The following is a 26,702-nucleotide window of genomic DNA, read 5'->3' as shown; positions in this document are numbered from 1 at the left end:
GAAATGGCAACCTACTCCAGTATTCTTGCCTGGCGAATCCCATGGACAGGGAAGGCTGGCGAGCTACAGTCCATGGGGTTGCAAAGAGTCAGATGCCACTGAACGATGAGACCATTACCCATGCTCTTTTGTATTACACTTACATTCAGGCTGTGATATTCCACACCCTCCCCAAATACACTTACATTCAGTCTGTGATATTCCACGCCTCCCCCCCACCCCACCCCCCGCAAATGTTTACTAGGCTTTTGTATCCAGTCCACATTCGTATAATGAATTGGGATTTGTGTTTCTCATTTCTGTTTCCTTAGCCTCTCAATACCACAGTAAGCTCTGTGGGCTTTATCCCTTTCATCAAAAGCCTGCCAACATGATGAGAGTTAGAAACTCCATTTTGCAAATGGGATCTAATCAAACTTAAAAGCTTTTGCACAGCAAAAAAAAAAAAGAGACTATAAACACATCGAAAAGACAATCTATGGGACGGAAGAAAAATTTGCAAACAATGCAAATGACGGGACCTTAATCTCCCCAAAAACACAGACAGCTCATACAGCTCAATAACGCACAAAACAACTCACTCAAAAAAATGGGCAGAGACCTGAACATACATTTCTCCACAGGAGAATTATAGATGACGAAAGGACACGTGAAAAGATGCTCACCATCGCTGATTATCTCAGAGAAACGCAAATCAAAACCAGAATGAGCTATCACCTCACACTGATCAGAAGGACCATTATTTACAGTTTAAAGACAATAAGTGCTGGCAAGGGGAAGGAGAGAAGGGAACCCTCCTACAGCGTTAGTGGGAATGCAAAGTGCTGCCTCCACTAGGGAAAACAGTATGGAGGTTCCTTAAAAAAAAAAAATAGAGCTACCATATGATTCAGAAATCCCACTCCTGCGCACATATCTGGAGAAAAGCAGAATTCAGAAGGACATACGCACCCTAATGTTCATAGCAGCACTTTTTACAATAGTGAGACGCGGATACAGCTGAGTCATAGTCTCCTGTATATATTTACCACAACTTCTTTATCCATTCCTATGTGGGTGGACACTTAGGTGGCTCCCTGCTGCTGCTGCTAAGTCGCTTCAGTCGTGTCTGACTCTGTGCGACCCCATAGACGCCAGCCCACTAGGCTCCCCCGTCCCTGGGGTTCTCCAGGAAAGAACACTGGAGTGGGTTGCCACTTCCTTCTCCAGTGCATGAAAGTGGAAAGTGAAAAGGGAAATTGAAGTCGCTCGGTCGTGTCCGACCCTCAGCAACCCCATGCACTGCAGCCCACCAGGCTCCTCCATCCATGGGATTTTCCAGGCAAGAGTACTGGAGTGGGGTGCCATTGCCTTCTCCAATGCATGAAAGTGGAAAGTGAAAGTGAAGTCGCTCAGTCGTGTCTGACTCTTTGTGACCCCATGGACTGTAGCCCACCAGGCTCCTCCATCCATGGGATTTTCCAGGCAAGAGGACTGGAGTGGGGTGCCATTGCCTTCTCCTATGTTGCTTCCACGTGCTGGCTATTGTGAACAGTGCTCTAAGTATGTCCTTTCAAGTTATGGTTTCCTCTGGACATATGCCCAGACTCTAGCATATTTTTTTTTTCCCCAAAGAACCTCAAGTTTCCAGAAATAATTCATACATTAAAGACTTACAGGTATGCTTCCATCTGTTTCTTTCTCAGGACTCAGGAAGTCTTTTTTGTTGTTGTTGTTGTTTTGTTTTAGTTTTTCATTTTTTTAATTTTAAAATCTTTAATTCTTACATGCGTTCCCAAACATGAACCCCCCTCCCACCTCCCTCCCCATAACATCTCTCTGGGTCATCCCCATGCACCAGCCCAAGCATGCTGCACCCTGCGTCAGACATAGACTGGCGATTCAATTCTTACATGATAGTATACATGTAGGAATGCCATTCTCCCAAATCATCCCACCCTCTCCCTCTCCCTCTGAGTCCAAAAGTCCGTTATACACATCTGTGTCTTTTTTCCTGTCTTGCATACAGGGTCGTCATTGCCATCTTCCTAAATTCCATATATATGTGTTAGTATACTGTATTGGTGTTTTTCTTTCTGGCTTACTTCACTCTGTATAATCGACTCCAGTTTCATCCATCTCATCAGAACTGATTCAAATGAATTCTTTTTTATGGCTGAGTAATACTCCATTGTGTATATGTACCAAAGCTTTCTTATCCATTCATCTGCTGATGGACATCTAGGTTGTTTCCATGTCCTGGCTATTATAAACAGTGCTGCGATGAACATTGGGGTACATGTGTCTCTTTCAATTCTGGTTTCCTCGGTGTGTATGCCCAGCAGTGGGATTGCTGGGTCATAAGGTAGTTCTATTTGCAATTTTTTAAGGAATCTCCACACTGTTCTCCATAGTGGCTATACTAGTTTGCATTCCCACCAACAGTGGGAGGGTTCCCTTTTCTCCACACCCCCTCCAGCATTTATTGCTTGCAGATTTTTGGATCGCAGACATTCTGACTGGTGTGAAGTGGCACCTCATTGTGATTTTGATTTGCATTTCTCTAATAATGAGTGATGTTGAGCATCTTTTCATGTGTTTGTTAGCCATCCGTATGTCTTCTTTGGAGAAATGTCTATTTAGTTCTTTGGCCCATTTTTTGATTGGGTAGGAAGTCTTGCTAACGACCATCAGCCCACCTGGAAGGGAGACAGAGTTTGGCTCAATTGTAGTCTTCCTCCAAAATACTTCCGCTGTGCTGGTTGGGATCCCGTTTTGAATATTTGCCGCAAAGACGCTTTATTATTCAAACACCCGAGGTTTCAAAACATCACATGCTTGTAGGTGCCATTTATAATCCACTGAGATACGTTCTAAGCTTACAGAAGATGAACTTTTCATGTTGAGATGTGTTTACGACAGGGAAGAAAGAAGGAAGATGGTGGAAGTCCAGCAACCATAATCCAGCATACATAGGTTTAAAGTTGAGACTTTCCACTCAAATGTTTACTTTTTTTTAAAAAAAAAAAGGTAAGAGGAAGTATGCATTATTCTAATAGCATATTTGTCCTCCTCTCAGCCTAGATAACCCTTTTCATGAAACTGTCTTGTATCACTCACGTGAAGACAGGGTTATTATTCATTGACTCATGAATAATACATAGGATTTCTGTGCGCAATTTTTTACATTCTGATGAATGTATCATTCTGCATTGCCTCATTTGCACACAACACTGACTCATACATAACTAGTTTGTTCGATGAATCCATTTTCCATGTTTCACCATTTCTTCATGTAGTGTTAATTCTGTCCCTGTTCCTAGGTAAGTAACATGAAGGTTCTGTTTTCCTTTCCTATTCCTCTCTGTCTCATGGCCCCCACTGGACTGATCCAATTTTGATTAGCACTCTTATCCTCCATGGGTTTGTAATTTGATGTTTGTTTTCTGTTCTTCAGTGGTTAATCCTCACATTTTAATACATGCATACAAAATACATGTAACTACGTGACATATCTAACTTTCTCCTCAAAGACTGAAGAATCTGAAAGTATTTTAAACATTATCTTCACCTGCCGTCTTCCATGTATTGTTTTCTAGGATTGTAAATCCAACATTTTCGCACATTATAAACAAAAGTAAACAATTATTTTGACCACTGTAGATATAAGATCATGGCTCAAAAGGGCTCCATACACAATCACATATTTTGCCCCTAGGTTTAACTGTCATGGACTTCCCTGGCGGCTCAGATGGTAAAGAGTTTGCCTGCAATGAGGGAGACCCAGGTTTCCTCCTTGGGTCGGGAAGATGCCCTGGAAGAGGGAATGGAAACCTACTCCGCTACTCTTGCCTGGAATTCTGTGGACAAAAGAGTAGCTGTCATGTTCTACAAACATACAGGCATATTTCTGCATTGTGTATTATAAAGATTTATGCCATATTTTTATGTTTTGCGAATAATTCCCCCCCCCTTTTTTTTTACAAATTGAAATTTTGTGGCAACCTGCAGTGCCAAGATATTCACTATCTTTTAGCAATAAAGTATTTTTAAATTATGGTATGTAATTGGTTAGCTATAACACTACTGCATGCTTAATAGATTGTACTATATTAGAAACACAACTTTTGTATACACTAGGAAATTAAACTTGCGTGACTCGCTTTACTGTGGTATTCTAGACTCAAACCCACAATATGTGGGCATGCCTATATTCTCTGGAAATTTTATTTACCAGATTCCCAGGGAGCTCAAGTAGCTTGAGTGTGTACATGCCTGAAAATAGTTTATGGACTCTTCGATCCTGAGTGACATTGTGATTTGCTATAGAATTACTTTTTGATGTTTATTTCCATGCAACTCTTTGAAGCTACCTGTGGTATGGGCTTCCCCGCTGGTCTAGTGGTTAAGAATCCACCTGCAAATCCAGGGGATATGAGTTCGATCCCTGGTCTAGGAAGATCCCACACGCCACGGGGCAGCTCAGCCTGGGGGCCACAACTACTGGGCCTATGGGCTCTAGAGCACATGCTCTGCCGCAAGAGAAACCACAGCAATAAGAAGCCCCCATGCCACGGAAGAGTAGCCCCCACTCGCCACAGCTAGAGACAGCCTGAGTACGGCAGCAAAGATTCAGCTCAGCCAAAAATACGTTAAGTGGAAAAAGATATCTGTGGTATCTTGTAACCTAGCATGGAATGAAATAATGTGTATTTTTATTTCTTTATATGCAATTTTTAAAAATAACAACATTTCAGCTCACAATAGTTTTAGTCTTTTATTGCATTTTATGCTTCTGTGTTGGCATTTGGAATTTCCTTTTCCTGTTTTTCAGGCAAGTAATGGTTTAGAATATTTACAATCCAGTTTCTATGTGTCTGCAGTTCAACAGGGCAGGGTTCCCCAACCTCTGGGCCACAGACTGGTATGTCCTCTCAGAATAAGCTTAGAAATAGAGTGCACAGTGAATGCAATGTGCTTGAATCATCCTAAAACCATCCTCCTTCCCCGGTCCATGTAAAGATGTCTTCCACAAAGCTGGTCCCTGGTGCCAAAGATGCTGGGGACCACCGATGCTCTCTGGATTCTCACTCATCCTTCACAAAGGATGCGATACAGCTTTCGCTAAACTGAGGCAATGATTTCTGTTTTCACTTGCGACTTTATGAACATGTATCCATGCCTGGATGCAAAGTTTCTGTTTATGCATCAAGCACTTTATCAGAAAAAGGTTTATCAAGTTAGCAGAATCTAGGTCATTCCACTCAAGGAAGTTATACTATCAGTTCAGTTCAGTTCAGTCGCTCAGTCTTGTCTGACTTTTTGCAACCCCATGAATCACAGCACGCCAGGCCTCCCTGTCTATCACTAGCTCCCAGAGTTCACTCAGACTCACTTCCATCGAGTCAGGGATGCCATCCAGCCATCTCATCCTCGGTCGTCCCCTTCTCCTCCTGTCCCCAATCCCTCCCAGCATCAGAGTCTTTTCCAATGAGTCAACTCTTCGCATGAGGTGGCCAAAGAACTGGAGTTTCAGCTTTAGCATCATTCCCTCCAGAGAACACCCAGGGCTGATCTCCTTCAGGATGGACTGGTATATGCATCAACGAATCTGTGGTTTTGATTTGATGCAATCATTGCTAGGAGGCTGCAGGAATGCTTTCTAGAGAGGAGAAGAGTGTTCACCTAACACTGGCCACCAACCAAGTCCTTACTGTGCAAGTCTGTGAGTGGGTGCACTCAGTCAAGTCTGACTCTTTGCAATCCCATGGACTGTAGCCCTGCCAGGCTCCTCTGTCCATGGGGTTCTGCAGGCAAGAATACTGGAGTGGGTTGCCATGCCCTCCTCCAGGGGATCTTCCCGAACCAGGGATTGAACCCACGTATCTTGCATTTCCTGCACTGGCAGCTATGTTTTTCACCACTGAGCCACCTGAATTTCGAAACGAGTGGTATCTGAGCAGGAGAGAAAGACAGCTGGGAAGAGAAGCAGGCTCAGGTAGGCTTATGGAGAAGGGTGAGTATACAAGGGTGTTTGGCCCAGTGGGTGAGGGGTAGTTAACTATGGTTTCTCATTTCTTTAGCAGTTGGGAGGCAGGGTGGGTCCCCACATTGACAACCTTTTCCTGAAGCCTGGGATAGGCAGGGTAATGACCGTTATACTCACTGAAATGATCCTCTGAGTGTTGCTAATCACATCCTTATAACACTCATAATGACGCTGTGATTTATCTGTATTTTTCACGTATTCTGGGGAAGGACAAGCCCCCACACCACAACCAGAGAGATGTCCCTGCTTGCTGCAACTAGAGAAAGCTCGCGTGCAGTAACAAAGACTCAGCACTGCCAAAAATAAATAAACAAGTAAGTAAAATAAAATACACAGCAGAGAAAAGTGACTTGTATCACGACTTGGATCATACAAGTCCCGGGAGAGGTGAATGTCTTTGGAGTTATGATGTGTGTCTAAAGGAGGGCTTAGGAGATCCAGCCAGTCCATCCTAAAGGAAATCAACCCTGAATATTCATTGGAAGGACTGATGCTGAGGCTGAAGCCCCAATCCTTTGGCCACCTGATGTGAAAAGCTGACTCACTGGAAAAGACCCTGATGCTGGGAAAGATTGAAGGCGGGAGGAGAAGGGGACGACAGAGGATGAGATGGTTGGATGGCATCACTGACTCGATGGACATGAGTTTGAGCATGCTCCGGGAGATTGTGAAGGACAGGGAGGCCTGGCGTGCAGCAGCGCATTGGGGTTGCAAGGAGTCAGAGATGACTGAGCGACTGAACGATAGCAACGAAGCAGGGCTTTCTCATGACATTTTGTCACAGACAGGGATCATCTGGCCTGCATGCCCGTCTGAGCTCAAACTTCATCCACATGGAACTGCTGGGTCTTTCCCAGAGGAGCAAGCAGTTCTGGCTCCTCTTTGGTCCCTGTTGGGTTCTCACTAACAGAGGAATAAGCACCTCACTGAGAGTCCCTGCCTCGGTCAGCTGTACGAGTGCACAGGCCAGCGGCTTGGGGTATCTGAGTGAGATTAACGTTTCCAATCAGAGTCTCACCTAGGTGCCGGAATGCAGGCATTCAGTAGATGTGACCAAGCCCATCAAGAGATGAATGGATAAGGAAGATGCAGTCCATATATACAGGACTTCCCATACACAACTAGTGGTGACGAATGTGCCTGCCGATGCAGGAGACGTACGACACACGGCTTCGATTCCTGGGCTGGGAAGAGTCCCTGGAGGATGAAATGGAAACCCACTCTGGTATTCTTGCCTGGAGAATCCCATGGACAGAGGAGCCTGGTGGGCTACAGTCCATGGGGTTGCAAGGAGCTGGACATGACTGCTGTGACTTAGCACACACAGTCCATATATGCAAATGAATATTACTCAGCCAAGAAAGAAGGAAACTTTCCCATTTGCAGCCACATGGATGGGCTTGGAGGGCATTATACTAAGTGAAATAAGTCAGTCAGTCCAGTCTCTCAGTCATGTCCGACTCTTTGCCACCTCATGGACTGCAGCACGCCAGGCCTCCCTGTCCATCACCAACTCCCAGAACTTGCTCAAACTCATGTCCATTGAGTCGGTGATACCATCCAACCATCTCATCCTCTGTCGCCCCCTTCTCCTCCCACCTTCCATCTTTTCCAGCATCAGGGTCTTTTCTGATGAGTCACCTTTTTGCATCAGGTGGCCAAAGGATCGAAGCTTTGGCTTCAGCTTCAGTCCTTCCAATGAATATTCAGAACTGATTTCCTTTAGGATGGACACGTTGGATCTCCCTGCAGTCCAAGGGACTCTCAAGAAATAAGTCAGAGAAAGACAAATACTGGATGACATCACTGAATGAAATAACGCCATTTGAAGCCACACGGATGGACCTGGAGATGGTCATAGTAAGTGAAGTAAGTCAGACGGACAAAGACAAATACCATTTGATATCACTTATGTGCGGCATCTTAAAAAATGGTTCACATGAACTCATTTACAAAAGAAATGGAGGCACAGATGTAAAAAACAATCCTATGGCTGAGCACCGAAGAATTGATGCTTCTGAACTGTGGTGTTGGAGAAGACTCTTGAGAGTTCCTTGGACTGCAAGGAGATCCAACCAGTCCTTTCTGAAGGAGATCAGCCCTGGGATGTCTTTGGAGGGAATGATGCTGAAGCTGAAACTCCAGTACTTTGGCCACCTCATGAGAAGAGTTGACTCACTGGAAAAGACTCATGCTGGGAGGGATTGGGGGCAGGAGGAGAAGGGGACGACAGAGGATGAGATGGCTGGATGGCATCACGGACTCGATGGATGTGAGTCTGCGTGAACTCCGGGAGTTGGTGATGGACAGGGAGGCCTGGCGTGCTGCGATTCATGGGGTTGCAAAGAGCCAGACATGACTGAGCGACTGAGGTGAACTGATGGTGACCAGGGGCTAAGCAGGGAGAGGGACAGATTTGGAGATGGGGATTGACATATGCACACCAGTATATACACAACTGATGAGTAATACGTCCTTACTGTATAGCACAGGGAACTCTACGCAGTACTCTGTAACGATCTACAAGGGAACAGAATCTAAAACAGAGTCGATATACGCGTAACTCGGTCACTTTGGTACAGAAGAAACTAACACAACGTTGTAAATCAACTAAATGCCAATAAAAATGTAAAAATAAAAGTAAATAATAGAAATGAATGAACCAAACCAGAAGCAGACTCACTGACAGAGAGATCGACCTTAGGGTTAACAAACAGGAAAAGGAGGGAGGGATAAGTCAGGAGTTTGGGACTAACACACACACACTTAAACTGAAAGTCGGTTAGTCGTGTCTGACTCTTTGCAACTCCATGGACTACAGTCCATGGGATTCTCCAGGCCAGAATACTGGAGTCGGGTAGCCTTTCCCTTCTCCAGGGGATCTTCCCAACCCAGGGATCGAACCCAGGTCTCCCACATTGCAGGCGGATTCTTTACCAGCTGAGCCACCAGGGAAGCCCAAGAATACTGGGGTGGGCAACCTGTCCCTTCTCTTCCTGAACCAGGGGATCTTCCTGACCCAGGAATTGAACTGGGGTCTCCTGCACTGCAGGCGGATTCTTCACCAGCTAAGCTGTCAGGGAAGCATACACACACCACTCTGTTCAAGACAGATAAACGACAAGGATGTACTATGGAGCACAGGGAACTAGGGTCAGTATCTGGTGAGAAATATTCAATATCCTGCTTTTTTTTCCATAGTGGAAAAGAACATGGGAAAGCCTATCTACCGCTCAATCACTTTGCCGAACATCTGAAACGAAGACAGCATTGTACATCAAGTATCAGTCCAGTTCAGTTCAGTCCAGTCGCTCAGTCGTGTCCGACTCTTTGCCATCCCATGAATCGCAGCATGCTAGGCCTCCCTGTCCATCACAAGCTCACATAAACTATGGGGAAAAAAAAAAAGGCTACCATCTTTGTTGCATCATATTGGTGACGCTGCCGTGACGTTCCGTGGTTCTCAGAGTCCGGTCCTCCAGGCCTAAAATGATTGTTTACCATTTTCCAGGTAGCTCAGTTACGTTTCTCCTCTCTGAAGGGCATTTGCTTGGTTCCCATTGCCTACAAACGAGAACGTGAGCGTCACTTATCCTGGCCAGCAGCCTGAGCTATGCTGTCTATTTGCACATCCTTCCATGGAGGTTCCTGAAAAGTCTATTTACACCTTCCCAAGGAGCAGGCTGTTCAGCCTATGTGGGCTTCTCAGTCTGGATTTTCCAACCCTCTTTCATCATTTTTCATCATGTTTTCTTTTTATTTTTAAACTTCTATTTCTTTTTTATTATGAAAAGATGATTAACGCATGTAGAGGAGACTTGGAAAATACAGAACAAGGCTACATATACTTCCAATGCATACTGCAATTATTTTTAAGTAGGTAAATTAAGGCTTTTAATTAGAATTTTAATAGCACACTCTTTAAAAGTAACCGTGAATATAAAGAGAAGTAGAAGAATACAGTAGACCCGGATAAGCAGTATGAAGCAATTCAACATAAAGAAGGTTTACAGAATTTTCACACAACAATGGGATACAGATTCTATTCAAGTTCCCACACACAACAAACCTGGAGCCACTGGAACATATCCAGGGACATAAAACGCAGGGCAAAAATTTCATGGCCTCAAGGTGTTGAAATCATACAGAATCCGTGTTGTTATCACTGTAGAAGTGTGTTATGAATGGATATCAAAAGATGCTGGATGATAACCCACACATTTTCAAGTGCAATGGGACATTTACCATAAGAGATCTTTGACATAGCCATCAAAAACCTCAAGAGTTAAAAGACAGAAGGAAAACCAGAGGGTGACTGCAGAGAAGAAAGCATTGAAATAAGAAGTTAATATCAAAATGAGAAATTAATTTCAAAGCATGCTTTTGGTTCAGTTGACACTCTTTCTTCTCTTGGCTGCTACTTGAGTAATGATCAGGTCTCTACCTTTCAAAAACTTTGCATCTGAGGAAGGAAGCTGAGATGGACCTGGTGTGAACAGGGTCCCACACAGGCCTATTGGGATAACAAGAACAGCAAAAAACCAGGCTTTGTTTTCACGAGCAGACGGATCCATTCAGAGGGGGCAAAGCTCTGCTTTCCAAATGTAGAAAATCTGGAGCTCAAGGCAAGACTGGAGACCGTATAGAACTGGACATGTAGCCAAGTGCTTCCTCAGATACTTAGGGTCTGGTTCTCTCTCCTGTAGGGAATGGCCCCAACTCCAGCATGTTTAAAGGAAGTGGCTTTGTTTCTATTACACTTTCCAAGTGGGCATAAAGTTTACCGAAAGGAATTCACACGTGCGACCCCGTGGATTATATTCCACCAGGCTCCTCTGTCCCTGGGATTCTCTGGGCAAGAATACTGGTGTGGGTTGCCATGCCCTTCTCCAGGGGATCGTCCCAGACCCAGGGATCGAATCTGTGTGTCCTGTTACTGCTGCACTGACAGCTTGATTCTTTACCACTGAGCCCAATAAAAGGAATCCGTTGTTCAGTCGCTCAGTTGTGTCCAAATCTTTGCGACCCCATGGACTGCAGCACACCACAATTCCGTGTCCATCACCATCTCCCAGAGTTTGCTCAAATTCCATGGAGTCGGTGATGCCATCCAACCATCTCATCCTCTGTCGTCCCCTCCTCCTCCCGCCTTCAACCTTTCCCAGCATCAGAGTCTTTTCCAATGAGTTCTCTCTTCACATCAGGTGGTCAAAGTGTTGGAGCTTCAGCCTTTCTTAGAACCCAGGCTCCTACAACTCCCGACCTCCTCCAGGCTCCTGCTGAAAGACTTCTCTTTATGGGATCAGTCCTGCCAGTGGTATCGCACCAGCTCCCAAACGCTTTGGTGTGAAACCTCACTTCTCGTTTTGCTTACATTGCTAAAAGGCAAGCTGATGAATTCCTGGTGAACTGAATTGAATACTTACAGCGGAATTTTTATTAGAAGGTTTTACAACAAGATCTACAAATCACTGTTACGACGGGTCATTTGCTGGGGTGCAGAAATAGCTCTGTAATACGGAAATGGATGTTATAATGGTAACTATTCATATGATGCTGAGTGTCGTATTTTATTTCTATATAATCTCTCTCATCGGGATACATTTGCCTTGCTTTACAAATATAAAATGAGAAAGCGTGAGTGCCAAAGACTGTGAACTTTTTCATGTCCGTGACCAAGTTCAACGCTGACTCTCTTTTCCGTGGACGATAAACTGGCTAATACCGATTCTTTGAGCTTTAATTCCTCCATCTCTATGACAGTTGAGAAAGCTACTTCTCTCATAGAGGTTGGGCTTCCCAGGTGGTTCAGGAGAAAAAGAATCTGCCTGCCAATGTGGAAGTCCTCGGTTTGATCCCTTGCGTTGGGAAGACCCCCTTGGAGAATGAAATGGTAACCCACTCCAGTATTCCTGCCTGGGAAATCCCATGGACAAAGGAGCCTGGCAGGCTACCATCCATGGGGTCGCAAAGAGGCAAACACGACTGTGTGACTTGGCACGCACCCACAAGCAATGTGGTAATATTTCTTCTGAGTCCCCTTTGGACTCTAACAGCTCTTGTAATTGTTTCCATTTCTTAGGAATCTATTTTCATCAGTTTTCTAATTTTAACTCCATAAACAAACTGTTTAATCACCCTTGCATATTTTGAAATTTAAATCATAAGCAATTTCCATTAAATCGCTGCCTCCTACTCTTAAGAAATAGGTATGACCATCCAGGTGGTTACATGGTGGCTCAGATGGTAGAGAACTTGCCTGCAATGCAGGAGACCCAGGTTGGACCCCTGTGTCAAGAAGATCCAGTCCGTGGATTTGCAAAGAGCTGGACACAGCTGAGTGACCACACTTTCATCCTATACCTGCAGACGATATGTAGATGACTTGATCACTGATATTTTCGGACACCTATTATTTGTATTGTTGATGTTTCTCTGTGGGTTTCCTTTTTTTTTTTTAATTTATTGATCTCCCCGCTCTAATTTATATAACTGATTTTTTAAATTTGCTTTAAATCTAAATTCACTTTCTATGCTTCCCTAAGACACTTAGGTTATCCTTTTTATATTTCTCTTTTCTAATATGTGCATTTGATATTGTTAAAGCCCCATGAAACCCAGCTTTCACTGCACCGTACATGTTTCAATAAGCTGCATTTTTTTTCCCACGAGTCATTCAGAACTGTGTCATTTAATCTCCAGTGAGTTGAGAATTCTTGATCTATCTTTCAGTCCTTGCTTTCTAATTTAGATCCATGTACACTAGGAAGCTATTTTCTACTTTTGTTCTTTCACTTAGGGTACGTCATGTTTTATCACCCAGAATGTGTTCCCAGTAGCATGTGAACTTGAGAAGAATGTGCTTGCTGCTATGGTTGGATGGAATATTCTATAAACGCCAATGAGATCAAGTTGAATGATACAGCTGTTACGCTGAGTGACGCCCTAACTGATTTTCAGCCTGAGGGATCTATCAGTTATTGATGAAGGTAAGTGGAACTCTACAGCTAGAAAGAGGGAATTTTTCCATTTCTTCTCTCACTTCTGTAAGGTTTTACCTCCTATATTTTTATACTCCTGGCGAGTACACATTTCAGACTGATAAACCTCCAAGGAGAACTGTCCACTTTAACATATTTTCACCCTCAATGCTTTTCCTTGTCCTGAAATCTAGTCTCTCAAAAATTAATGCATCTTTTGATTTCTCTTTCATTGATTAGTGCAGGCCTGCTTAAATCTTCATTTTCTATCTCTGAGTTTACATTTCAAATGGGTTTCCTTTAGACAATATGTATGTGTCCCTTAAAAGAAAATTAAACATGCTCTTACAACCTCTTTCTCTTAATCACTACATTTAAAACCTTAACATTTGAAGCAATTTTTGATATAGCTGAATTAATAGCCAAGATATTTGTGGTGGTTTAGTTGCTGAGTCATGTCCGACTCTTGAGACCCGCTGGACTGTAGCCCGCCAGGCTCGTCTGTCCATGGGATTCTCCAGGCAAGAATATTGGAGTGGGTTGCCGTTTCCTTCACTTCATTTATTCTATTTGGGTTTTAAAATATTTCCCTCATTTGCAGCCTTCTGTTTTCATTTGCGCGTTTAAAATCATTTCACTGTCTCTTCTCTCAACATTAAGTTAGATCCTAATATCTCCCCAGGCATTATCAATATGCATTTTTATCTAATATAGATCCATCTTCAAACACCACGCTATACAGACCCCAAAGACAGCCACAGCAGGGAAGAATTTTATCATATTTATCCTGATGGTTTGCCTACATTAGAAGCCTCTCAATTCAATTCTTTCATTAATTCAATACCGTTTAAAGAACACTGTCTCTACTCTAGACATTTCCCAAGGTGTTAGGGATACATTAGAGGAGAAAAGAAGATTGACAAAGACCTCTGCACTTGTGGAAATTGTTTTTGAGTTACAAGACACAGAGAGTATAACAAATGTGCTGTATGATATCTTAAGAAGTTATGAGCGTTGCGGAAATGATACGTGGAGTATGAGGGACCAGACGCGTAAGGATGGGGGTGGGGGTGTCAGATTTCAAACAGCATGATCAGGAGAGGACTCTGAAAATAGGGTGTCTGGGAGTTCCCTGGTGGTCCAGTGGCTAAGACTCTGAGCTCGCAATTTAGGGGGCCCAAGTTCAATCCCCGCTCAGGGAGCTAGAGTCTAAATGCTGTAACTAAGGCTTCACGTGTGGCAACCAAGACCCAGAGAAGTCATACTTTAAATATGATAAAATAATTAAATGCAGTTTTTAAAATGGAAAATGTGATGTTTGATGTGAGACTTGAAGAGGAAAGCAAGCTGAGTGTGACTCTAGTTAGAGGGAGATGTTTCAGGGAAAATAAATAGTAAGGCTGACGTCCAGAGGTGCAAACCTGGCAGGCTTATTTGAAGCACAGCTGGGAGGTACGTGTGGCCGGGAAGTGGGGGCTAGTAACAACAGCAATGGCTGACGTCAGCCCTGCGGTCATTTAGATGGCTTCGGCCGTGACCCTACAGAACGAGTGAGCCACTGCAACGCTTTGAAGAAAAGAGGGGCACACACTGCTTTTGCTTTCTGAAGAGGAACCCCGGGCACAGTACCGACGAGAGGGACAGGAAACAGTGGAGACGGAGAGGCCAGTTAGTTGTTCAGATGATCGAGCTGGAGCTGCGGGATGGATCCACCCAAGGGAAGCAAGACACAGTCTGTCTTGGTTATGCCTCTGGGGTGTGGCTAATGGATGCAGCGGGCAAGAGAGACAGAGAGATCAACAAGGACCTAAAGGGTACTTTGGCTGAGACACTGAAATGATATATGGGATTGCCAGGTGGCTCCGTGGATAAACACTGTGCCTGCCAATGCAGGAGACCCAGGAGACGTGGGTTCAATCCCTGGGTCAGGAAGATCCCTAGGGGGAGGGAATGGCACCACTCCAATATTCTTGCCTGGAGAGTCTCGTGGACAGAGGAGCCTGCCGGGCTACCGTCCATAGGGTTGCAAAGAGTAGGGCACGACTTAGTGACTGAACACACACACACACACGTAAGAAAGCACAGAGGTATTTGCATCTATGTTCATCAGTGATACTGGCCTGTAATTTTTCTTAATTTCTTTTTTTTGGTAATATGCTTGTCTGCTTTTGGCATCACCAGGGGGAAGGATGGGGGAAGGGATAGTTAGGGAGTTTGGGATGGACATGGGCACACTGCTGTATTTAACATGGAGAACCAGCAAGGACCTGCTGTCCAGCACAGGGACCTCTGCCCATACTCTGTAATAACCTTATGGTCACCAGGGGGAAGGATGGGGGAAGGGATAGTTAGGGAGTCTGGGATGGACGTGGGCACACTGCTGCATTTAACATGGAGAACCAGCAAGGCCCTGCTGGACAGCTCAGGGAACTCTGCTCAATGTCAGGTGGCAGCCTGGGATCAAACCCAGGTCTCCTGCATTGTAGGTGGATTCTTTACCATCTGAGCCACCAGGGAAGCCCATTGGAATGGGTGGGCAGCCCATAAATCCTTGTTAAATCAATGTGAGAAAGACTAATTTGGCACAGGCCATTAAGAAGGGTTTAATGATGCAGGCAGTCTGACTCCTTGGGATTCAGTCACCTGGAACAAGAAGGCATTCCAAGTACTTGGTTGGTAGCTGTGAAATCAGCGCCAAGAAGCAAATGTGTAAGTTAGAAGGTACTGGGAATTTGAACGCACGCACGTGTGCTAAATTGCCTCAGTCACGTCAGACTCTCTATGACTCCATGGACTGTAGCCCACCAGGCGCCCCCAGGCAAGAACACTGGAGTGGGTAGCCATGCCCTCCTCCTCCAGGGGACCCCCTAGCAATTGGACCCGCGTTTCTTGCGTCTCTTGCATTGGAAGGCAGGTTCTCTATCACTAGGACCACCCAAGAAAGAGAAGCCTAATCGAGAATGCGAATGTTACATCTCTGAGCAATGCAAAAATGAGCTCTTGTGTGTTGTGGGTTAAAGGACAGAGGTTCAGACTTCCCTGGTGGCCCAGGGGTTAAGACTTCACGCCTTCCAATGGAGGGGGCACAGGTTTCATCCAAGGTCAGGGAGCAAAGATTCCACGGGCCTCTCGGCAATAAAACCTAAAATGTATAACAGAAGCAATATTGTAATGGATGCAAAATAGACTTTAAAATTGAGGCACATTAAAAAAAAAAAACAACAGAGTGGCTTTTTCTTTCACACATGCTAGGATGCTTCATGAGACTGGACCATGCCTGAAGGTCCTGGACCTTACGGATGAGTGGAAGGGAAGTTGCCATGGCAACGAAGGCCAGCACACCAGTGGCTGCGCTGGGTGATACAGAACGCTTCAGAGAAAAGCTGCCTGCAGCTGTAAAGAAAATGTCTGAGACGGAAGTAACACAGCAATGCAGTCTTTTTTCCAACTGGGCATCCATGAACTGTTCTATTCAAGAGGCCACTGATGAACCCCAATCTTGTGTTGCGAGTTAAAAGTTAAAGAGACTGTAAAGTCCAACTCTCTGCGGCCCCATGGACTGTAGCCCGTCAGGCTCCTCTGTTCATGGGGTTCTCCAGGCAAGAATAATGGAGTGAGTTGTCATTTCCTTCTCCGGGGGATCTTCCTGACCCTGGGATTGCACCTGGGTCTCCTGAATTGCAGGCAGATTCTTCACCACTGGGCCACCTGGGAAGCCTCAGTTGAGAGGACGGACCTCCTCTGTTCAACCGTCTATCCATCCACCCATCCGTCGATGGATATTTGGTTTGTTTCCGCCTTCTACCTCTCATGAATAATAATGCGATGCATGTTCCTATGTGAGTTTACTCTGCACTATCATTTATCTTAGATATACATCAAGGGGTTAAATTGTTGGGTTGTGTGGTAACTGTGTGCTCAACCGTTGAGAAAGTCCCAGACTGCCTTCCAACGTTGCTGAGACAAGAGTCCAGAGATAAAGGGGGTGATTCTGCTGGAAACATGATCAAAACGAGCATCAAGAATTATTAAACACGTCCAACGCTTGAATTATTACCATATGCTCCCTTTTGATTTCTCATTGATATTCTATAAATCACAAGTAGCTATTGACCCAGATCATCTGGGTGATGTCCTAATTGATCTCCCAGGGATCTGATTTATCTACGAAGCTTAACGTAGCTCCTTCAGTGGGACACGGTGGATGTGTTAATGAGAGTGAGAATACCGTTTTTCTTCTACAATCAAAAAAGGCACACCTCATTAGACAGATATAAAGAAAAGATGGTGATGGTTAACCTAATGTGGATAGAAATGAGCTCCAGGAATCATTTCTTATTAAATACATTCAAGTTGAAAGGAGCAATGTCAATTTAGGTGGAGATAGCATGATATCCAATGAAAGAAATGACTGTATTTATTAAACCGCCTTACTTTCCTGAGGACTGAATGATGAGACAACAGAAAAGGTGCATACGTCTATTTATGAAAGTGAAAGTCGCTCAGTCGTGTCTGACTCTTTGCAACCGCGTGGGCTATACAGACCATGGGATTCTCCAGGCCAGAATACGGGAGTGGGTAGCCGTTTCCTTCTCCAGGGGATCTTCCCAACCCAGGGATGGAACCCAGGTCTCCCGTGTTGCCGGTGGATTCTTTACCAGCTGAGCCACCAGGGAAAGCCCAGGAATACTGGAGTGGGTAGCCGTTCCCTCCTCCAGGGGATCTTCCAAACCCAGGGATGGAACCCAGGTCTCCCACATTGCAGGTGGATTCTTTCCCAGCTGCGCCACCAGGGAGGCCCATTAATATGTACGGACGCTTCACACTGATGTATGGCAGAAACCAACCCAACACTGTAAGGCAATTATCCTCCGATTACAGCTCTAAAAAAAGACAAATCCTACGGATGTGGCGTATGGACTGGTGTCTGTAACTAACAACACTGTATTGCGTATTTGATAGTTGCCAGGGTGGACCTTACAAGAGCTCATTACAAGAAAAGATTGCAACTAGGTGAGGTGATGGCTGTTAACTAGATTTCCTGTGGTCATCATTCTCAATATATACAAATATCAAGTCAGTATGCTGTACACCTAAAATTAATACAATACTATAGGTCAGTTCTGTTCAGTTCAGTTGCTCAGTTGTGTGAGACTCTTTGCGACCCCATGGACCGCATTACACCAGACCTCCCTGTCCAACACCAACTCCTGGAGCTTGCTCAAACTCATGTCCACGACATCAGTGATGTCATCCAACCATCTCATCCTCTGTCGCCCCCTTCTCCTCCCGCCTTCAATCTTTCCCAGCAACAGGGTCTTTTCTAGTGAGTCAGTTCTTGGCATCAGGTGGCCAAAGTACTGGAGCTTCAGCTTCAGCATCAGTCCTTCCAATGAATATTCAGGACCGATTTCCTTTAGGATGGACTGGTGGGATCTCCTCACAGTCCAAGGGACTCTCCAGAGTCTTCTCCAACATCACAGTTCAAAAGCATCAATTATACGTCATATATTATGCATCTGTTATATCTTAATAAAACTAGATAAAAAATGTCGTATATGTCATATATTATACATCAGTTGGTTCGGACGGTATAAGCATCTGTCTACAATGCGGGAGACCTGGGTTCAAGCCCTGCGTCGGGAAGACCTCCTGGAGAAGGTAATGGCAACCCACTCCAGTGTTCTTGCCTGGAAAATCCCATAGACGGAGGAGCCTGGTAGGCTGCAGTCCATGGGGTCACAAAGAGTCGGACACACAAAAAGTCGGACACGACTGAGCGACTTCACTTGTATCTTAATAAAGGTAGATGAAAACAAAAAAAGAGGTAACTTGGTATTCGAAACAGAGAGAAAAGATGTCTGCTACAATGAAAAGATGGATAGAAACTTGCTACATATTTTTTCTTAACAATGTGAAGACTTGCAAATAAATAACCGGGAAGAAATGAGCAGGAAAGGGTGGGTGCCCTTTTATAGGGTGGGGCCAAGTTCTCCTGACCCCAGCATGAGTGTTTTTAATTGTGGTACCCAATTAATCACACTTAATTATGTCCATAACTGAAGGTGTTCAGAGGGGTCACTCCTGGATGTGTAAGAGTTCTGAGTTTAATTACTCATCTGCCCTTTTTGTAATGAAACAAATTAGCCATTATCTAATCAAGATATTCAACCAAAAACGTCTAGAGAGATGATCCTGATTCTTTTCACATATAAATTTATGTAGAAATGGCTATGTGCATAGCTGATGGGCCTTCACGGAATTTCGTGAAGGAGAAAGAACACATCCCTTAGTACATGCCACATGATTCTCTCAGGGTTGTGTCTGTATTTCTGGGAATTTATCGGTTGCATACTGAGTACTGATGAAGCTAATAACTGAGTTCATTAATTCAAGAAATCTGGGCTGACGCGGATAGCAGTAATGACTATGTCATACTCGCCTCCAATTGACATATATCCTTACGACACCGGGCATTTTGAACGATCAAAAGTGGCTATTCCTAGAAAATACAAAAGGACTTGGGAAAAAATACGTTTTAATTGAATATGAATTATAATGAGGGAATAGGAACTTTTGGGCAACTAGGCCCACACGTCTTACAGCCTACACTCTGAAAAGAGAGACGGTAATACAATGAGAAGCCTGCACATTGTAACAAGGAGTAGCCCCCACTCGCCACTAGAGAAAGCTCTTGCAAATGCAAAGCCAGCACAGCCATAAATAAATACACAAATAGAATTCAAATAAAACATTTATGAGGCATGGTACAGACGAACAGGAGCATAGCATAGGCATAAAAAGACAAAACAACCCAACAAAGAAGGCACTGTGTTTGGTTTCAGTGTCAACAGATCCATTAAATTACACTGGATATTTATGGTCTAAATATTCCAAATTCTATTAAATGAACATATGTCCAGATTACATTAAAGAAACTAATTGCAATTATATGCTGTCTGCTCTGTCGATATTGAAGGTGTATGAGAGCAGCTACCTTCTAAGTAGAAGAATAGAAAAAAAATATGTCCCGCAAACATTCACCAAGGGGTAATTATTCTCATGTTAGACTAGGAAGGCTTGAGGGTAATAAGATTTTATAAAAGATACTGACCCATTCAGTAGAGACAGTACTATCTCGGAGTGGGTGATTTCAACACAATGGTCACAGAACCTGATAGTAATTAATAGGGGTGGGGGTGGGGCAAATAGGATAAAGAGAATTTAATTGATAGGTTAACAATATCGAACCAAAAATACAGAGTATGCATTCTTTTAAGGTATACTTGGAAAAATCACTTGATGTGAGAAATATACTAGAACATAGTTCACGTCAACACACTGACAGCTCCTATTCTACAGTCTTGGTAAAATTAGGTTAAACATCAATGAGAAAATGATGATACATTTCCAATTATTTGAAAATGAAACAATGAGTTTCCAAATAGCGTGCTGAACAAAGAAGAAACCTCCATGTAAACGAAAATTGTAACATGTAATAATAGTAAAACATATCATAATAAGAACACAATAGTAAAACATATCATAATAAGAGCACAATGTATGAAAGCGAATGTTATGCACTTCCAATCGAATGTGTTCAAAATACTCTGACACTCGTACATACGCCAGAAAAAGAGAGTCTGAAAAATTATTTTGGATTTAGCCTTGTGTGTATGCTGCAAAAACAAACAGCCCCCCCCAAATACAATATATAATGTAGAAAATATTAAAAAATATATAGAAAATGTAATCCGAAAGAAAGTGAAAGTGAAGTTGCTTAGCCGTGTCTGACTCTCTGCAACCCCATGGACTGTAGCCTACCGGGCTCCTCTGTCCATGAAATTTTCCAGGCAAGGGTACGGGAGCGGGTTGCTGTTTTCCTTTCCATGGGAACTTCCTGACCCAGGTTCGATCCCAGGCAGATGCCTTCCCATCTGAGCCACCAGGGAAGCAAATAACCCAAAGATTACATATATAAATCCAAGTTGCGGTTGCTTCGTTGCTAAGTCATTCCCGACTCTCTGTGACTCATGGACTGTAGCCTGCCAGGCTCCTCTGTCCATGGGACTCTCCAGTCAAGGATACTGGCATGGGTTGCCATGTCCTTCTCCAGGGAAGCTGGGTGTCCCACACAGCAGGCAGCTTCTTTAGCGTCTGAGCCACCAGGGGAGCCCACTTTTTGGGAAACAATCATGCACTTTATAAATCTCTCATGAGGTTACAGCAGAATAAAAGAAAGATGACACCATTACTAAAGTAAAAACTACCAAAGACAATCTCTTGTTTACACGCTGCTGGCATGAGTGATATATGAAAAGGACACCACGTGCAGATTGATGCTAATTTAACTGACAATTTAGATGACATAGACAAGTGCTTTTTATAAGTTATCAAAACGATAACTGAAGAACAGAAACTCACTGACTCCCATTCACTTTGCAATAAATTTTTTTTTTAATATTATCTTTAAAACTTCCACAGAAGGAATTCCCAACCCAGTGGATAGAGTGGTAAATTCTTCTGGCATTTAATGACGAAACAAATTTGCAGATAATAGAAAGAGAGGAAAAAAATACCTCCCCACTTATTTTCTGAGGACATTAACAAGTTTGCAGATAATAGAAAGAGGGGGAAAAAACTTTTTACTTATTTTATGAGAACTATACATGATTCTAAAATCAAATCTGAAAATGGCATTAAATAAAGTGTCCCTCAACTATGGAGAGACACATATCGTAGATAAGATACTAGCAAATTAAATCCAGGGGTATTTACAAGCAGAAACGTATCTTATTTAAGTAGGTTCTGTTTGAGGAATGCAAGGCTGATTTATCACTTAAAAACCTTCAATACAATTCTCCACACAACAGAAGCAAAAATACATATAAATAATCATCTAAAGAGATGGAGATAAAGCATTTGATAATATCCATCACTGATTTCTAATAAAACTCTTAACTATGCTGGTAAGAAAAAATTCTCATCCGGCAAAGGGTATTTCCAACATCTGCATATTTAGAATTATTCCTAATAATTTATTAAAGCTTCTCCATAAAAATTTGAAATGGGACAAGGATATCTGCTAGTGTAATTTTATTACTTCTATCTATACTGAGGTTGTTTTCAATTTGAAGTTTGTAAAGCAAATTTTGAACGCATACATGCATGTAACCGACTTAATGGACATGAGTTTGAGCAGACTCTGGGAGTTGGCGACGGACAGGGAGCCCTGGAGTGCTGCCGTCCATGGGGTTGCAAAGAGTCAGACATGAATGAGCCACCGAACAACAACAGGAATAACTAGGACTGAATATACTATTTTAAAACAAATATATTATTCATAGAGGCCATGAAGAGCTACTCAGAACGTATAAAAGAATCTGTAGAGACACCACTAGAAATAATAAGCTCATCTAGTAAGGTGTCTCAACAGAGAGCAGTATAAAGACATCAATTTCCATATGACAGAAAAGCAAATAAAAATAAATAATAAAACAATTTGTTAAAATATCAAATATTTGAAAGTAAGTCTGAGATCTACTAGCCGTTTAGGCTCTAAACTGCAAAACACATTGTAAGGGAAAGAAAAAAAAAAAATCTAAATTAAGGGAGGAAATTACCCTGTTCATGAATTGGGGTATCTCGCCCCAAAATTTTATAGAGTGAGCCTAAACTATTAAATATGTCAGTTTATTAAATACATATTGGTAAGTTTATAGCAAAACTCACCTGGAAATATAAAGAAAGGTGCGTACACAAGATATCTTTGAAACTTCAGGACTGTATGAAAAGATTTGCACAAGCAGCTATGTCTAAGCTATTACAATTCCATGGTGTTTTACGGCCAGAAATGTAAATTAATTGAGTGATGAAACAGAGCAGAGAGAAACAGATATGATCTGAGATGGAAGACCTATGAAGACTTTGACAGCCAACTGCAAAGAGGAATATGGCCCGGAAAATAAACGGTGCTACTTCAGCACGACAGTCTTGTGGGCGAACACGCATCTTTACTAGAATTTTACATCTTTTCCATCAATTCACACTAGTTGTATTGTCATCCAAAGGCCCAATATAAAATAGGGACGGTTTCAGGAGAAAACAGGAAATAGATTTATGACACCTATCAGGCAAAATTCCTGAAACAGAGCGGCCTCGTGATAACCATGATGGGAAGTGCTGATAAACTGCGTTGAAATAAAATCAAGCTCTTCCATTTATCACACACACACACCACTGCAAGAGTGGAAAAGCAGCCCTCTAGGTGGGGAGAATACAAGCTGGAACAGACGCGTGCAACAAAGCATTCTTCGTTGCTTCCTTCTCTCTACTTGTGTTCCGATCACTCTACAATCTGCTTATCACCTTTTTATCTATTATCTACGGGCGTCCCTGGTGGCTCAGCTGGTAAAGAATCTGCCTGCAATGCAGGAGACCCCGGTTCGATCCCTGGGGTGGGAAAATCCCCTGGAGAAGGGATAGGCAACCCAGTCCAGTATTCTTGGGCTTCCCTGGTGGCTCAGCTGGTAAAGAATCAGCCCGCAGTGTGGGACACCTGGGTTTGATCCCTGGGTTTGGGAAGAATCGCTGGAGAAGGGAAAAGCTACCCACTCCAGTCTCCTGGCCTGGAGAGTCCCATGGACTGTACAATCCACCGATTTACAGAGTCGGACACAACCAAGTGAGTTCACTTTTCCATGTAACACCACCTAGCATCCATCAGTCTATCTATCCATCCCATCCCTCCTATGAAAACCTCATGAGAAGACAAAGATGCCACTGTAAGCAGAAACTGACATGCCAACAGACACCTATGAATGGGCTGTCCACGTGACCTGTCACCAAGGTAACGGGATTTAGGGGCTTCCCTGGTGAAATTAAAAGACGCTTACTCCTTGGAAGAAAAGTTATGACCAACCTAGACAGCATGTTGAAAAGCAGAGACATTACTTTGCCAGCAAAGGTCCGTCTAGTCAAGGCTATGGTTTTTCCAGTGGTCATGTATGGATGTGAGAGATGGACTGTGAAGAAAGCTGAGAGCTGAAGAATTGAGGCTTTTGAACTGTGTTGTTGGAGAAGACTCCTGAGAGTCCCTGGGACTGCAAGGAGATCCAACCAGTCCATTCTAAAGGAGATCAGCCCCGGGATTTCTTTGGAAGGAATGATGCTAAAGCTGAAACTCCAATACTTTGGCCACCTCATGCAAAGAGTTGACTCATTGGAAAAGACTCTGATGCTGGGAGGGATTGGGGGCAGGAGGAGAAGGGGACGACCGAGGATGAGATGGCTGGATGGCATCAGCGACTCGATGGACATGAGTTTGGGTAGAGTCTGGGACTTGGTGATGGACAGGGAGGCCTGGTGTGCTGCAGTTCATGGGGTCGCAAAGAGTCGGACACGACTGAGCGACTGAACTGAACACTACTATACTGTTACCTAGAGCATGGGGATAAAGTGGTAGCCAGGACCAAGTTTCAGGGAGGTTGAAGTTGAACTGGAACTATCTCACAAATGTTAATCAAAGGGTAACATGGTGCTTGGTGCAGTCACATTATACTGACAGTCCTTTTCTTATGCATTGTCATCTAGCAAGGGCAGTTCAGTTCAGTTCAGTTCAGTCGCTCAGTCGTGTCCGACTCTCTGCAACCCCATGGACCTCAGCACGCCAGGCCTCCCTGTCTATCACCCACTCCCGGAGCTTGCTCAAACTCATGTCCATCGAGTTGGTGATGCCATCCAACCATCACCTCCTCTGTCTAGCAACCCCACCCTTTAGTATATAGCTCCTAGAAATATATCCATTTGCCAGGAAGCTTCCCTAAGAAGCTTTCCTGGTGGCTCGGTGGTAAAGAATTTGCCTGCCAATGCAGGAGACGAAGGTCTGATCCCGGGGTGGGAAGGTCCCCTGGAGGAGGGCATGGCAACCCACTCCTGTATTCTTGCCCGGAGAAACTGGACAAAGGAGCCTGGCGGGCTACAGTCCATGGGGTCGCAAGGAGTCGGACACGACTAAAGGGACCGCATAGAAAATGCAAGCTGCCCTCTTCAGTGCTCCCCGGGGCTTGCTGTGGAGGAGGAAATTTTTGAAGCTGTATTGACTGGATGAGGCCCCCGGGTGACCACATGAGATGCCAGTGCAGTCATTTGCCATAAAATACCTTAATGGCCTGAAAAAGGTAATGCCTCTCTCAAATTGCCTGCAGGAGAAGAAGAAAATCATAGCCTGAAAGAATTGGGTTCAACACATGACTCCCCTGGCGTCTCCCACACAAGCAGCAGAAACCTCATTGCCACCAGCTCTTTAGCAAATGCCGACGTTCCCAGCCCTCAAGGTTGGTTCAACACGCTCAGGTCCACCTCAGGGACCCTTGAGCGGAAATTTGAAAACGTAGCAGAGAGAGAAACTTGGCAACAGTTTCTCTGAAACAAGGAAAACAGAGGTCGACCCTGTTTTCTCACTCCCCTAAATGGATATCAGGCTTCAGATCTATCTCATTCTGAAGACAAAATGAAATACATATTTAAAAGAGCAGGATTTGGGGGAGAATGGATACGTGTTCTATGTAACGGCTCAGTCCCTTTGCTGTTTACCTGAAACTATCACAGCATTGTTAATCGGCTATACCTCAAGGCAAACTGTTTTTGGTGTTAAATAAATAAAAATAAAATTAAAAAAATTAAAGTACATACAGAGAACTCTGGTCAATATCCTATGAGAAATGATCATGAAAAAATAATTTTAAAAAGAATGTATATGTATGTATAAATGACGCACTTTGCTCTAGAGAAGAAATTACTACATTATAAATCAACTGCACTTCAGCAGAATATAGGAAAGTCGTGTTCAACTCTTTGCAACCCAATGGCCTGTGCTCCATACAACTCTCCAGGCCAGAATACCGGAGCGTGTAGCCTTTCTCTTCTCCAGGGGATCTTCCCAACCCAGGGATCAAACCCAGGTCTCCCGCATTGCAGGCTGATTCTTTACCAGCTGAGCCACAAGGGAAGCTGAAGAACACAGAAGTGGGTAGCCTATCCCTTCTCCAGCGGATCTTCCCGACCCAGGAACCGAACTGGGGTCTCCTGCCTTGCAGGCGGATTCTTTACCAGCTGCATTAGCAGGGAAGTCCAACATTGTAAATCAACTACACTTCAATAAAATAAAGATTGATTAAAAAAAAAAACTGCTTAGCGACTTCCCTGGTGGCTCAGCGATTAACACTTTGTCTTCTGATGCAGCAGGTTAGGGTTCGATCCCCTGAGGAGCTAAGATCTCACGTGACTTGTGGCCAAGAAACATAACATAGAAAGAATATTATTTAAAAAAAAAACTCAACAAAGGCTTAAAGTAAAAAAAAAAAAAAAAATTTAAAAGGTGTAAAGAAGACTGTTTAGCATATAGTTGGGAGTTTCATGAATACCTGGAAACTCTTATGAATTCAGAAAGTACTTTTGAGAACTTATTTATGGGCTGCTGCCCATCTTGGAAGACATAGATAGGGCATGCGGTATCTGTTATAGTGCTTCTGAATCAAACAAGATTTTTTGTACAATTCATAGTGGAATTTTAGTTTTTAAAAATTTTAATGGAAGGACAGTTGATTTACAACATTGTGTTAGTTTCAGGTCTAAAGAAAAGTGAGTCGGTTATATATACACATATATTCATTCTTTTTAGATTCTTTCCTCAT

This window comes from Capra hircus (assembly GCF_001704415.2).
Source record: "Capra hircus breed San Clemente chromosome X unlocalized genomic scaffold, ASM170441v1, whole genome shotgun sequence".
Lineage (NCBI taxonomy): Eukaryota > Metazoa > Chordata > Mammalia > Artiodactyla > Bovidae > Capra > Capra hircus.
The sequence above is the reverse complement of the archived record's forward strand: the minus strand, read 5'-3'. Positions refer to the sequence as shown.